Here is a 12220-nt window from a genome sequence, read left to right as displayed (position 1 = left end):
ATTTTGAGTCCTTAAAAGCATATTTGACTGGGTATCTTTTTGGGATTCGACTGGGCCGCCCAGGTTCTGGGCGCCCACCTAAGCGCTGGGCAGCCTGGACCCCCCAGGGCACCTTGGACCTGCCTAGTTCTTTTTGAAACTATGCACTGAGACCATGTTGCAAGGCTGGGAGAATACTAAGTATAGTGGTCTCATTGGGTTCGTTCTCATTCTCCTCCATCAGCATAAAGCAGAAAATAGCGAATGCCTCTCTTCTTCTGTTTACCCATCAATCATCGTGCTCCAAGAAAACACACTCTGTTTCCACATCTCATCAAACAGCTTGTAGGCATCATCATTCTTGTCATGCTGTCCATAAGCAAGGATCATGGCATTGCATATGACCACATTCTTCTTTGGCATTTCATTGAAGACTTTGCGACCATTAGATAGGCACCCACTTGTTGAATATACAACAAGGAGAGAAGTACGTACATAAATTTCGGAATGGAACACAGTATTAATAATGTGGGAATGGATCTCCCCCCCTTTATCTCTCAGGGAGGGATCTGTGCATGTCTTTAGAAGAAATGAATACGTGAAGCCGTCCCTGTGGGGGGCAACTTAAATTTTGCATTTGTTTGTATATAATAAGAACTGCTTGTGGGTTGTTGTTCCTTTCATAGACTCCGAGCAAAGAGTTCCCAATTATTGCATTCAATCTCGACTCTTAAATGCACATAATCAACTGAGAATGGACTTGTCTAATTGGATTTGTACTGAGACATCCATTCAAAGAACATTTCTCTCTCCGAACCTCGAATTTCCTTATGGACCGATTCTTGGTTTCTCCATTATGAAGTCGAGTAGTGAGAGGTGATTTAGTTACCCAAGTATTGAGGATTGAGAGTTATAAACTGGACTTACCCTTTGAATAAGAATGTAGTTTTTTCAATCCCTTGTATATCATCAGTATATATGATGTTCTTCTCTCTACTTAGCTTCTCGATTTTCAATCAGCCATTGATCTCAATATGACTGCACCCAAGAGTCTTTAGAACCCCCATCTTAACCATCATTTTTCTTACCCTCTCAATATCATCCCATGTGTGAGCCTCGACATATATATTGGATAATAGCACATAATCCCCATACTTTAGAGGCTCCAATCTACCCAAATTTTCCAGAGCGACCTCTACCAATCCCACATTCCCATGAGTCCTAGATGCACCCAACAAAGTCCTCCATATAATAGTATTGGCCTCAAATGACTTTTTATTAATAACATCATGGGCCTCTTCTAAGAGGCCTTATCTACTAAAGATATCAACTATGCAACCATAGTGCTTGATCCCAGGCTCTATCTTATACTTCTCTATCATATTACAAAACTATTGGCAACCCTCATCAACAAGCCCACTATAACTGCAAGTCGTTAAAACCGCCAAGAAGGTCACACTGTCAGGATTGGTTCCGCTCGACTGCATTCTCGCAAACAATTCGATTGCCTCTTTGCAATGGCCATGAACTGCAAAACCCAGAATCATTGCATTCCATTCCATGAAGTCACATGCTTCATTTTCATCCTCTCAAACACTAAACTTGCTGCCTTCAAGTTCCCACATTTTGCATACATATCTATCAGAGCATTGCCCATGATCCCCTCAGCCTCAAACCCACATTTTTCTCAATGTATTCATGTAATTTTTTACCCATCTCCATGGCTCCAAGTTCAGCACAAGCTCCAACAAGTGTGATCAACGTAATCTCAGTTGGACTCACATTAGCATCTTGCGTTTTATCAAAGAGTTCCAAGGCCTGATTGTAAGATTTCTTCTTGACATAGTAAACTATAATGGCATTCCAAGAAGCCGTATCTCTTTCAGGCATTTCTTCAAACACCATTTGAGCAGTTTTGATATCGTCAGAGTCAACATGTGCCGCAATCATGGTGTTCCATGAGACGACAATTCTTATCGGCATCTTTTTGAGCAACCCATTCGCTGATTCAATATTTTTTGCTTATGGTATGCCATGACCATGGTATTCCAAGAGACTATGTTTTTCTAGGTCATTCTGTTAAATACCAATCGAGCAGCCTCAATGCTACCAGATTTCGAATACATGGAAATAAGAGAATTATGAACAAACGGATCCAATTCTAGAGTAGTTTGTATAATTGTGCAGTGAACTTTTGCCCCTTTATGGAGAAGAACAAAGTTGTGCCCTTCTGCGATGCTTCTCGACACCCTAGCACAAGCCTTGAGCACGAAAGGGAAGGTAAAGTTGTCGGCCATGAACATTTTCAGAACGCATTATGTTATAGAGAAGAATGGCTTCGATTGGAAAGTTGCTATTAACGTAACCTCTTATCATGTTGTTCCATACAAATGGGATAGGTTTTGCTCATAGTTATTGGGAGTGGGAGCGGGAGTGGCTCCGGTTCCGAGAGCTAGTGATGGCTACTTGAAGCTCTAGATCTAGGGAAGCGAGTTCTGGTGAGGGTAGAAGTTACAGATCGAGATCCCATTTAAATAGGGAGTGAGATCCCTATACATTGGGATCGATATCCTATTTAATGGAAAAATGTTTCATATATTTACGAAACAAGATCCCATTTGAATAGCGAGCGAAATCTTGATACATTGGGATCGAGATCCCTATTTGTCAGGAACGCATTACATGTAACATGGGATCGCGCTCCCATGTCTATTAGGATCGCGTTCCTGTTGACAACGAGTACGATATCTCATTTAATGTTGAGTCTCACCCCCATCTAAACAATACCACGATCCTATTTGGCTAGGATCGAGCTCCATTCATTATAGGATCGTGTTTTGCACAATGGTGATCTGCGCCCCCATTGCAGTACTCCACTTGTATGAAGAACTCAATTCTATTACACATGGATTCGTGCACCAACTAAACACGGCAGCCCGTTCCCATACAAATGCGATCTCAATTTGGTTAAATTTAGAAATCATTGTTCTATCTATCAATGGCCCATGCGGCTAGATCTATGCACAACCAATCTTAGATGTCCATGGATTAATTAAATCCCATTAATCTAGTATGAAATAAAGTCTTCTAATGCTATGAACGATTAATGTTAGTATTATTCAAATTCACATACATGAAATGAAAATAAGCTTTACGTTGACATTTGTATACACGGAAATATATTTTCCAGGATTTGGGTACCATTTGGATGCAACCTAAGCATATATGGTTACTGTTAGGTTTAAATTTGAGAAATGCATCACCGTTATTTTTTGGTAGAAATAACTATATGAAAATTTTACTAAAAATATTAATTTTTATAGTTTAATGTTATTTTTATTTAAAAAGTTTCTTTTAGAAATTTGTAAAATGGTAAAATAAATTTATTCAAAATTTCAAAAAAATTATTGTCATAGAAAAAGGTAATATATATATATATATATATATATATATATATATATATATATATATATATATATATATATATATATATATATATATATATGGGAAAATATGAGATTAGGCCACTAACTCATATGAACATATGAGCTCAACTGCCTAGATTTAATCTGGGCCGATCTGACGATCATGGATGTCCAATAGTTCCTAAATTTTATTTATTTTTCTATAAATCCAAATCACTTGAAATTTTAGGTGTATGTTCTTCTCATCAAGATGCACCTAATAAAAATACAAAAAAAAAATATTCATGAAAAACAAAATGACCAAAATACTCTTGAAAATTTTTTAGGGTATTTTGGTCAATATATTTCATGTAAAATATTTTTTGATATTTTTCAAAGATTCAACTATTTTTGATAAACACACACCTAAAATATCAAATAATTTAGATTTGTGAAAAAAACATTAAAATTCAAACACTATCGGATATCCTTGATCGTCAGATCGGCCCATATTCAATTTGAGCCGTTGGGCTCATATGTTCATATGAGCTAGTGGGCTAATCCCAGCTTTTTCTTTTATATATATATATATATATATATATATATATATATATATATATATATATATGTATATATATCCAATTTTGGGAACTCATTTGAGAATTATATAGTATTTTGGGAGCGGGAATCTAACTTATTCAGGAACCGCATCTACAAAGTTACAAAACACATTAAGTGAGACAATGAGAGCGAGATTCGTAAAGTAGAGGGAGTGAAATCCGTTGTGTATGGGATTGAGATCCGCGCTTTAGCGGGAGCGAGATCCGTTGTAAATGGGAGCGAGATCCCTGAAGTATCGGAAGCAAGCTCCATTGTGAATAGGATCGAGAATCCTAACAATTGGAGTGATTTTCCAAAAAGATGGGAATGAGTTTCGAGCGAGATCCCTGCTCCAGAACGCCAGAGCGAGATTCCGGTGCAAGAGCGGTAACTATGGTTTTGCTAGCTCTTCAAAGACCAGGAATGCATAGTTTAGGTTTCTTGAAACAGAGACAACACAAAAGCTCACCATTCTACAAGCGACAGAGTTGCGTTCTTTGAGCCCGGTCTTTGTGATTAGAGCATGAACCTGATCCATTTCTTTGATACAAGAAAACCCTTTAAGAAGTGAAACAAAACCCTTCAAGAAGTGAAACAATCTTCTTTTTCACTGAAGAAATGCATGAAACCCATCTTTGATTTGTTAGGAGACTGTAAGGCTGAAAGAAAAATCTGCGGCATGCGAGCAAGAAATTAGGAAGAGCCATTCCTCAAATGCTTTGCATGCATACTAAGAAAGGTAATAGAGGCATCAAAACATTGGGTTACTAATCATACAATCATGGTTCAGCATCGCATCTAATCCAATACTTAAAGCCTAGGCTGTAGGCTCTAAACAATCAAATCAGATCCTACCTTAAAATAGTGTTGAGAAATGTAGTTTCAATACTGGAAATTACTATGAGCTTTAAAACATATTTTTATATTTATTTATAAAGTTTAAAGCTTCAAAAATAGTGTAGATCGATAGATCTATGAAAACTTGAATGGATGTTTTTTTGGTAATTATCGCTAATATACCTATATTTTAATAACATCGAAAAAAAAAAAACCAAACTTTACAAAACCTCGCCTACATCCTTTTTCCCAAAGTTCGGCTTTTTTGGATGAAAATAACCTTCATGGTAGTCTTTCTACGGTAAAGAATATTATGGTAATTTAAATACCGTAATAAGTTGAAGGAGTATTACGATAATTAAAATACCTTAAACTATCATTTCTGGCCTATAAACTATCATTTCTTTCCTTTTTTGTCACAAAATTCCACTGAATGCGGATTAATATCATCATCACATTATTCCAAAAAGATTTTTTAATAAAAACATCATCACCATTCCAAAAAGATTTTGTAATAATAACTTGTATCATTTTAAAGTCATCATCACATAATTTCTTACTTATTTTGCATGCCTTTGGCACTTACATGGAATCACATGTCTTCTAACATGATTAGATTTTGGCTTCAACATGATAAGTCATTAGAATAATATGATTGAAATAACATGTTTTTATTAAGATAGCCTTTTTTTTTATTTATTTTTTATAGAAATCTTTGAAATGTCCATCTATATAATTTCAAATAAGTAATAAATTTATGATACTAAATTAAAAATCTTTATGATACAAGTTAAAAAGTGGCCAAAAGTTTGATTAGTAAACTAGAAGGTTTGGTAATTGGTGAGGTATTAGAGGAAACTAAAGAGGTATCTTATTTCAATTGAGCTTTTATTCATCTCTTATGAGGATTATGTTGGGTGAAATTTTTTTATTATAATTGTATTGTGTAATTTCTTGTGTTGGGTGAAATTTTTTATTATAATTGTGCTATCTAATTTCTCATTGATTAGATATTCTAAAGAGAATGGATATGCTAAAAACAAAATTTCTCATTAATTAGATATGCTAAAGAGAATGGATATGCTACAAACAAAATTTCACATTGATTAGATATGCTAAAGAGAATGGATATGCTAAAAACAGAATTTCTCATTGATTAGATATACTAAAGAGAATGGATATGCTAAAAATAGAGGGAGAATGGAAATAGTACAGATGAAAGAGGAAGGGGTTTAAAAAAATATTAGGAAGTGGCTCAAAGATAAAAGGGCTAAAAAAATGCCTTAAAAAAAAAAAAAAAAAAAAAAAAAAAAATACAGATGAAAAAAAGGGGCTTAAAGAGAGGGAGCAACATATGAAAACTAGTTATTAGGGTTTAAGAGAGAGGGATCGGGCTTAGAGAGGGAGGGAGTAGGTCGGTTGGCATTTATTAAGTTGAAATAGGTAGAGAGACATGCGAGAGATTTCTAAAGATTATCTGTCAAGCGTCTAATAGATTTTTCATTTTTCACCGCGCTTAATTTGTTTGATGATTTTTGAAAAAATCTCAAGTAATCTCTTTCTATTTCTTTACTATGAAGTATATCCAAACGGTGGAAATGTCATATTTCTCCATAATTGATTGTCATGTAATAGATTTCCAGGTACCCAAACCAACCCTGTAGTATTACGGTAATTTAATTACCGTAATATTGCCCAAGACAATAGATTTTTTTATGAGTTTGCTATCTATTTACTCCATCGACAAAAATCCATGCTAGCTGTATTTTTCAAATTTAAAATTTTTAGGATATAATATCTACTTAATTTTTATATAATTCTCAAAATTTTAGAATAAAAACACTCTTAAATAAGTGTTTTTGAGCGAGGGAGTAGATCCACATCGTGTCCCCATTAAAACATGGATTTTTTTAGAACTCTGAATTGAGCATTGAGTGAAGACCGCAACAAAAAAAATCACAGCCTCCATGCACCAGTAGCAATATCAGGTATCTATTTGAACAAAAGAAACAAACTCACGAAATCACTTGATCCACTATGAAATCTCTCTCTCTAAATAAACCCAACTAATGTTTTTAGGGGACTTGAATTACAGAGGACTTTCATATTATACCTTTATTGTTTTTTTTTTATGTTTTCATAATTACCCCATCCGAAAGTGCTCTTTGGTTAATCGAAAGGTATAAGAATAAAGAAAAAGAGAGAAGAAAAAAAGCCATACTCTTTCAATCATTTGACTATGAAATCAATTGATCACAGTTGAGATTTAACATGAACATTATATGTTTCACAATCATGCTGTAGTCTGAACTGCATCACAACAAGAAGCTGTATTAGTTGAAGTTTGATGCCAAACATGCACGAGGGAACAAAGACAGCTAAATCTGTAGCAACTCATGTTACAGACTTAGATCCAAGGTCACAATACTCGGTTAAGGCTCAGAACTCAGCCCCTGCCTGAGCAGAATCGTCCAAACAGTGTACTGGCCCTAAAAAAACAACTAGTAAAAAAAAGGAAAAATTCAAAGAAATAAAGGAAGCAGGAAAATTAATTTGGGGGAGAGAGAGCAGTTGAGATGATAGAGAGAGATGAAAACAGGGTGTGCGGATTTCCTCCCCCATTTTGGAGAGAGAAAAATGAAAATACAAGCCTCTTAGAGAAATTGGAAAATTTCTGCTCCCTTTAAGAGAGAGATTTCGGAATGGTTAAAGTGATTTAGTGAGTTTGTTTTTTTTTTTTTTTCCGATAGATACCTGACATTGCTACTGGTGAATAGAAGCTGTGATTTTGTGTTGTGCTCAACACTTTCCATAGAGAGAGTTGCTAAGAGCTGTATTTTTCAAAAAATTCATGTTTTTATTGGAGCACGATGTGGATCTACTCTCTCATTCAAAATCACTTATTTAAGTATGTTTTTGTACTAAAATTTTGAGAACCATATAAAAATTAAGTAGATATTATATCCTAAAAATTAGAGATTTGAAAAATACAGTTAGCATGGATTTTGTCGACAAAGTAAACAAATAATAGACTTCCGAGAGAGTAGAAAATCTTTTGTACTGAATATTAGGCAATATCACGGTGTTTTAAATAACCGTAATGTTATGGTAAAAAGACTAGCGTGAACGTTATTTTCATCCAAAAAATCCAAAAATTGGGAAAAATGATTAGGCGAGATTTTGAAAATTCAAAAGTTTTTTTATTTTATTTTATTAAAATATAAGTATATTAACGATTATTTCCTATTGTTTTTTAATGGATGTGAAACCCATATTTTCTTGTAGCTTTGAGCAGATAAGGTCTACCTAGGGGATTTGGGTTTGTGAGTGGAAGTGATAGAAAAGTAAGGAATTGGGTCTTGGTGTTTTTAGAGAGAGATAACAGAGAAGCATCTTCCTTTGTAGGAGACAGTACAAACATAAAAACTATGAGGGAGGGAGACAGAGAGGTGGACCGGGTGTTAATGGCTACGTCTTGTAACGCTACAGAGGAAGCGCAACTACAGAGGGATTTATCACATGGCGGAACTACCAACGCCAGTTTCGTCCTCTAGGTCCATTGCAAGAGATAGGAGGTGGTTACTAGAATTCTTTAGTGCTCCTGCAGGTTAGTTACTATGGCCACGAACGGAACTGAACACGACTCGTATCAATGTAGAAAGCCGCCCAAATCTATCCTTAAAAGGACTGCCCTTACAGGCTAACCTTATGAATGGGTAATGGACTCGAACCGAACATTCTAGTGACTCTCCTGTTCCGGAGGGTCCATTCTTCTTCTTAGATTGACTATACACTACGCGCGCAATTAGTTGTTCGTGAAAAGACAAGACTAACTTCTGGTCCGGGCATAGAAAAATGAATAATGAAATTCAATTGCAGTAGGCGACGTAAATTTAAATAAAAAGTCCAAAATAAATGACGAACTCCATTACTTATATGATAGCACAGCGCTAAGGCAGTAAGATCGACAGAGCGTAGGATGAACTTCGGTGAGGATTGATAGAATTTTTCATAGGCGAAGCTAATCAAACTTACTTTCAGACAACGTTATCGCTAACTTCTATGGGTACTCCATTTGGCCGTCCACTTAGGAAAGGGACTGACTCCAATCTTTGACCCAGCCGAACGAAATCGTAACTTCTTGGTCAGTTAACAGTGGACCATCATAGGTGCATGCAATAGGATCTGACCACTAGGCCTAAGTGGTGCTGTAGGATCCGAATGCTTCCGCTCCGTTGGTCCTATGATTCCCCGAGTGATATTGCCATGCAATAAATCATCATAAAAAATTCAGTAAAACCCCAGCAATCAACAAGAAGGCCTTATACATCATCGCTTTTAATTACATTTCCTTCTTAAGTGGAGGATTTAAACCCGAAAGAGCTCCCTCCCACTGACTAGGTCGGATGACGTCGCGAGAGAGGAATACGGGTACAGCAAGTGGATTTACAAACGAAATGGGGTTTCTTTGATTATTGTAGATATGACGATGCCTGTAAATGTTAAATAGGCCACCAATTTCATGAAATAACTTGTTTGTGGTAAAACAAAATGGGGGCAACCAAAACCAAAATTACTTGATTGTAATGACATAGTTTTTTAAGTTTTCTCCTTTCTTTAGTTTTTTTCTTTTTGAATTCATATAAGAGGGTAATTACCTATTTGCGGCGGTGGTTTGGTATTTGTAGGGAAGAGTGTAAGGGTAAGCTGGTGAGGATCTTGGGCTACATTGATGATGGCGTGGTCGCCACCAAGTTTGTTGTAGACAACAAAATGTAGGTTTAGTCTCAACTTTGTTTATTCCACTTACATGGATCGGTAGGAACACAAAATGAGCATAGATGATGTGGGAATTTTTTTTTTTGGTTCTTTTTTTTTTTTTTAGGGAGGAGTTTGAGGGTAAGCGTATGAGATGGTAGGGGTAAGTACTGAGCACAAATGGTGTGGGACTAACTTTGGTTGGTTAGTTTGGATTGGAGTTGGGCTTGAGCTTGAGTGGTTAACAGTTAACGTTTTGTAGTGCTATTTCTAGTTCGATTCCTACCAATAATAAAATTGCAATATCAAAATTCTTCCAAAGATGTATGTTGTTAGATTAATGTCATGCATTAATGAGGTTTGGGTAGATTAGATTTTCCCAAACCTTTCTCCCCTTTTTATGTCGAAAAATTACTCAAATACTGATTTTTGAGGGGTTTGTTTTCACCCAAACAATGCCGCGGCATTTTAGAACATTGACTTCCTCTTCTTTAGTTGTAGCACTCTCCTTTGATAAAATCTTCATAGTACGTATATTTTTCCACTTCAATAAAAAGAAAAGTTGGAGTTGTGTAGTCTTTTCATATAAAAAAATTCCCTTAGAATTGTCTATTAACACTTCCGGGGACATGTTTTGTTATGAGTTTTTCAAGCATTTCACATGTATGTTTCTTTGTTCGATTATCCAAACTTTGAGGGTCGTTTTTTTGTTCGAATTGTTGCTTAATTTTTGGGGTTTTTGAAAAATGGATTTTTTAAAAAAAAAATATTTTGTTTACTAAAATTATGTTTTTTGATTAATAGAGGAAGTGTTTTTCGATTTTTCTTAATAACATTATTTTTAATAGAATTATTATTTTTAATAAAATTACGTTTTTTTGATGAATATGGGAAGTTTTTTTCTATTTTGCTTAATAAAATTATTTTTAATAGAAGTATGATTTTTTAATAAAATTACATTTTTGATGAATATGAGAAGTGTTTTTCTATTTTCCTTAATGAAATTATTCTTTTTGATAAAATTATTTTTTGATGAAATTGATTCTTCTTTTTGATAAGTGCATGATAAATTTGCTCGATTTTTTGCTTGATTTTTTTTAATTATGTTTTTTTAAGTGCATGATATAGTTATATTTGTAATGATGGAAATGTGACATTTTGTTTTTTTAAGTGCATGCAAAAATTTTGATTGCCTTTTGTTCAATATAACATTGCACCATTGTCTTGTATGTGCTTGGTTCTTCTCTTTGTCTTTTTTTTTTTTTTTTTTTGTTGTTCCTTTTTCATTTACTATCAAGGTTTTTGGAATTATAGAAAGAGCCTTTAAGAGATCAGGTGATTTTTAAAAAATCGGCCGACTAACTTGAGATCTGTCATTGGTTGATCCCGATCTGGCCTGATGCCACATAGAGAGAGAGAGAGAGAGAGAGAGAGAGAGAGAGAGAGAGAGAGAGAGAGAGAGAGAGAGAGAGAGAGAGAGAGAGAGAGAGAGTTTTACAAATGTGATCTCAATTTCAAATTATCCCTCACATTTTGAGAAATTGATTTTTCTAAAAAAAAATTCATTTTGCTTAGTAAAATTATGTTTTTTATCAATGTGGGAAGTTTTTTTCTATATTGCTTAATAAAATTATCTTTCGAATAAAATTATGTTTTTAATAAAAAATTATGTTTTTTGATGAATATGGGAACTGTTTTTCTATTTTGCTTAACAAAATTATTTTTTTAATAAAATTATGGTTTTTAATAAAATTATATTTTATGATGAATATGGGAAGTTTTTCTTAGTAAAATTATTTTTTGATAAAATTATGGTTTTTTAATAACATTATGTTTTATGATAAATATGGGAAGTGTTTTTCTATTTTTCTTAATAAAATTATTGTTTGGTCAAATTATTTGCTCTATTATTCTTATTTTTAGATATTGTTCTTATATGTATCTACCATATCCAAGTATGTTGTGCATTGATTTTTTTTTTGTTGCGTATCATGAGATGTACGTTTGTGAAGTATGCCTTATTTAACTTCAACGAAGTATTGTATGAATAATTCTTTATCTAACTATATAGAAGAGGTCCTTTTTATTTCTTGTCTTAATTAGTTGGTGTTTTTATTTAATTTAATAGCATCAAGCTACTCTTGTTATTTGCAAAAAAGTGCATAAACTTTCTTTCCTAATGCGAGCAATTTTTGTACAAAAGAAGCTAGCAAGTTTTTCATGTAAGGTTGGGGATGAAAATGTTAATTCTTGGAAGAAGATGTTACATGACAAAAATATCAATATCCTAAGATATTTTCATGTTCAGGACCATAATATTTAAATATTAAGTTATAAAAAGTTGTTTCAAACTTTTTTTTGACGTAAGCTCTATTTTGATGTAAGCTCTAATTTAATCGTTTAGAGCGTCGGCTCTATATAAACTTTTCCCATAAATAAAACCCTCTCTGTCCTGTGCCCTAAAACTCTCTCTCACGTAAATCTCTTCACCTTATTTTCTCTCATCTATACGAGTTTCCATATCTCTCGCGTATCTTTCTCATATCTCTCCCATGACCTAAAATTCTCTCTCTCAAATAAAGCTCTTCACTTTATTTTCTCTCATTTGTACGAGTCTCTATATCTTTTTTATATCTTTCTCA

The sequence above is a fragment of the Amborella trichopoda genome, chromosome 9, assembly GCF_054954075.1.
Source record: "Amborella trichopoda isolate Santa Cruz 75 chromosome 9, AtrichopodaSantaCruz75HAP2 v2.0, whole genome shotgun sequence".
Lineage (NCBI taxonomy): Eukaryota > Viridiplantae > Streptophyta > Magnoliopsida > Amborellales > Amborellaceae > Amborella > Amborella trichopoda.
This window is presented reverse-complemented; position numbering follows the sequence as displayed.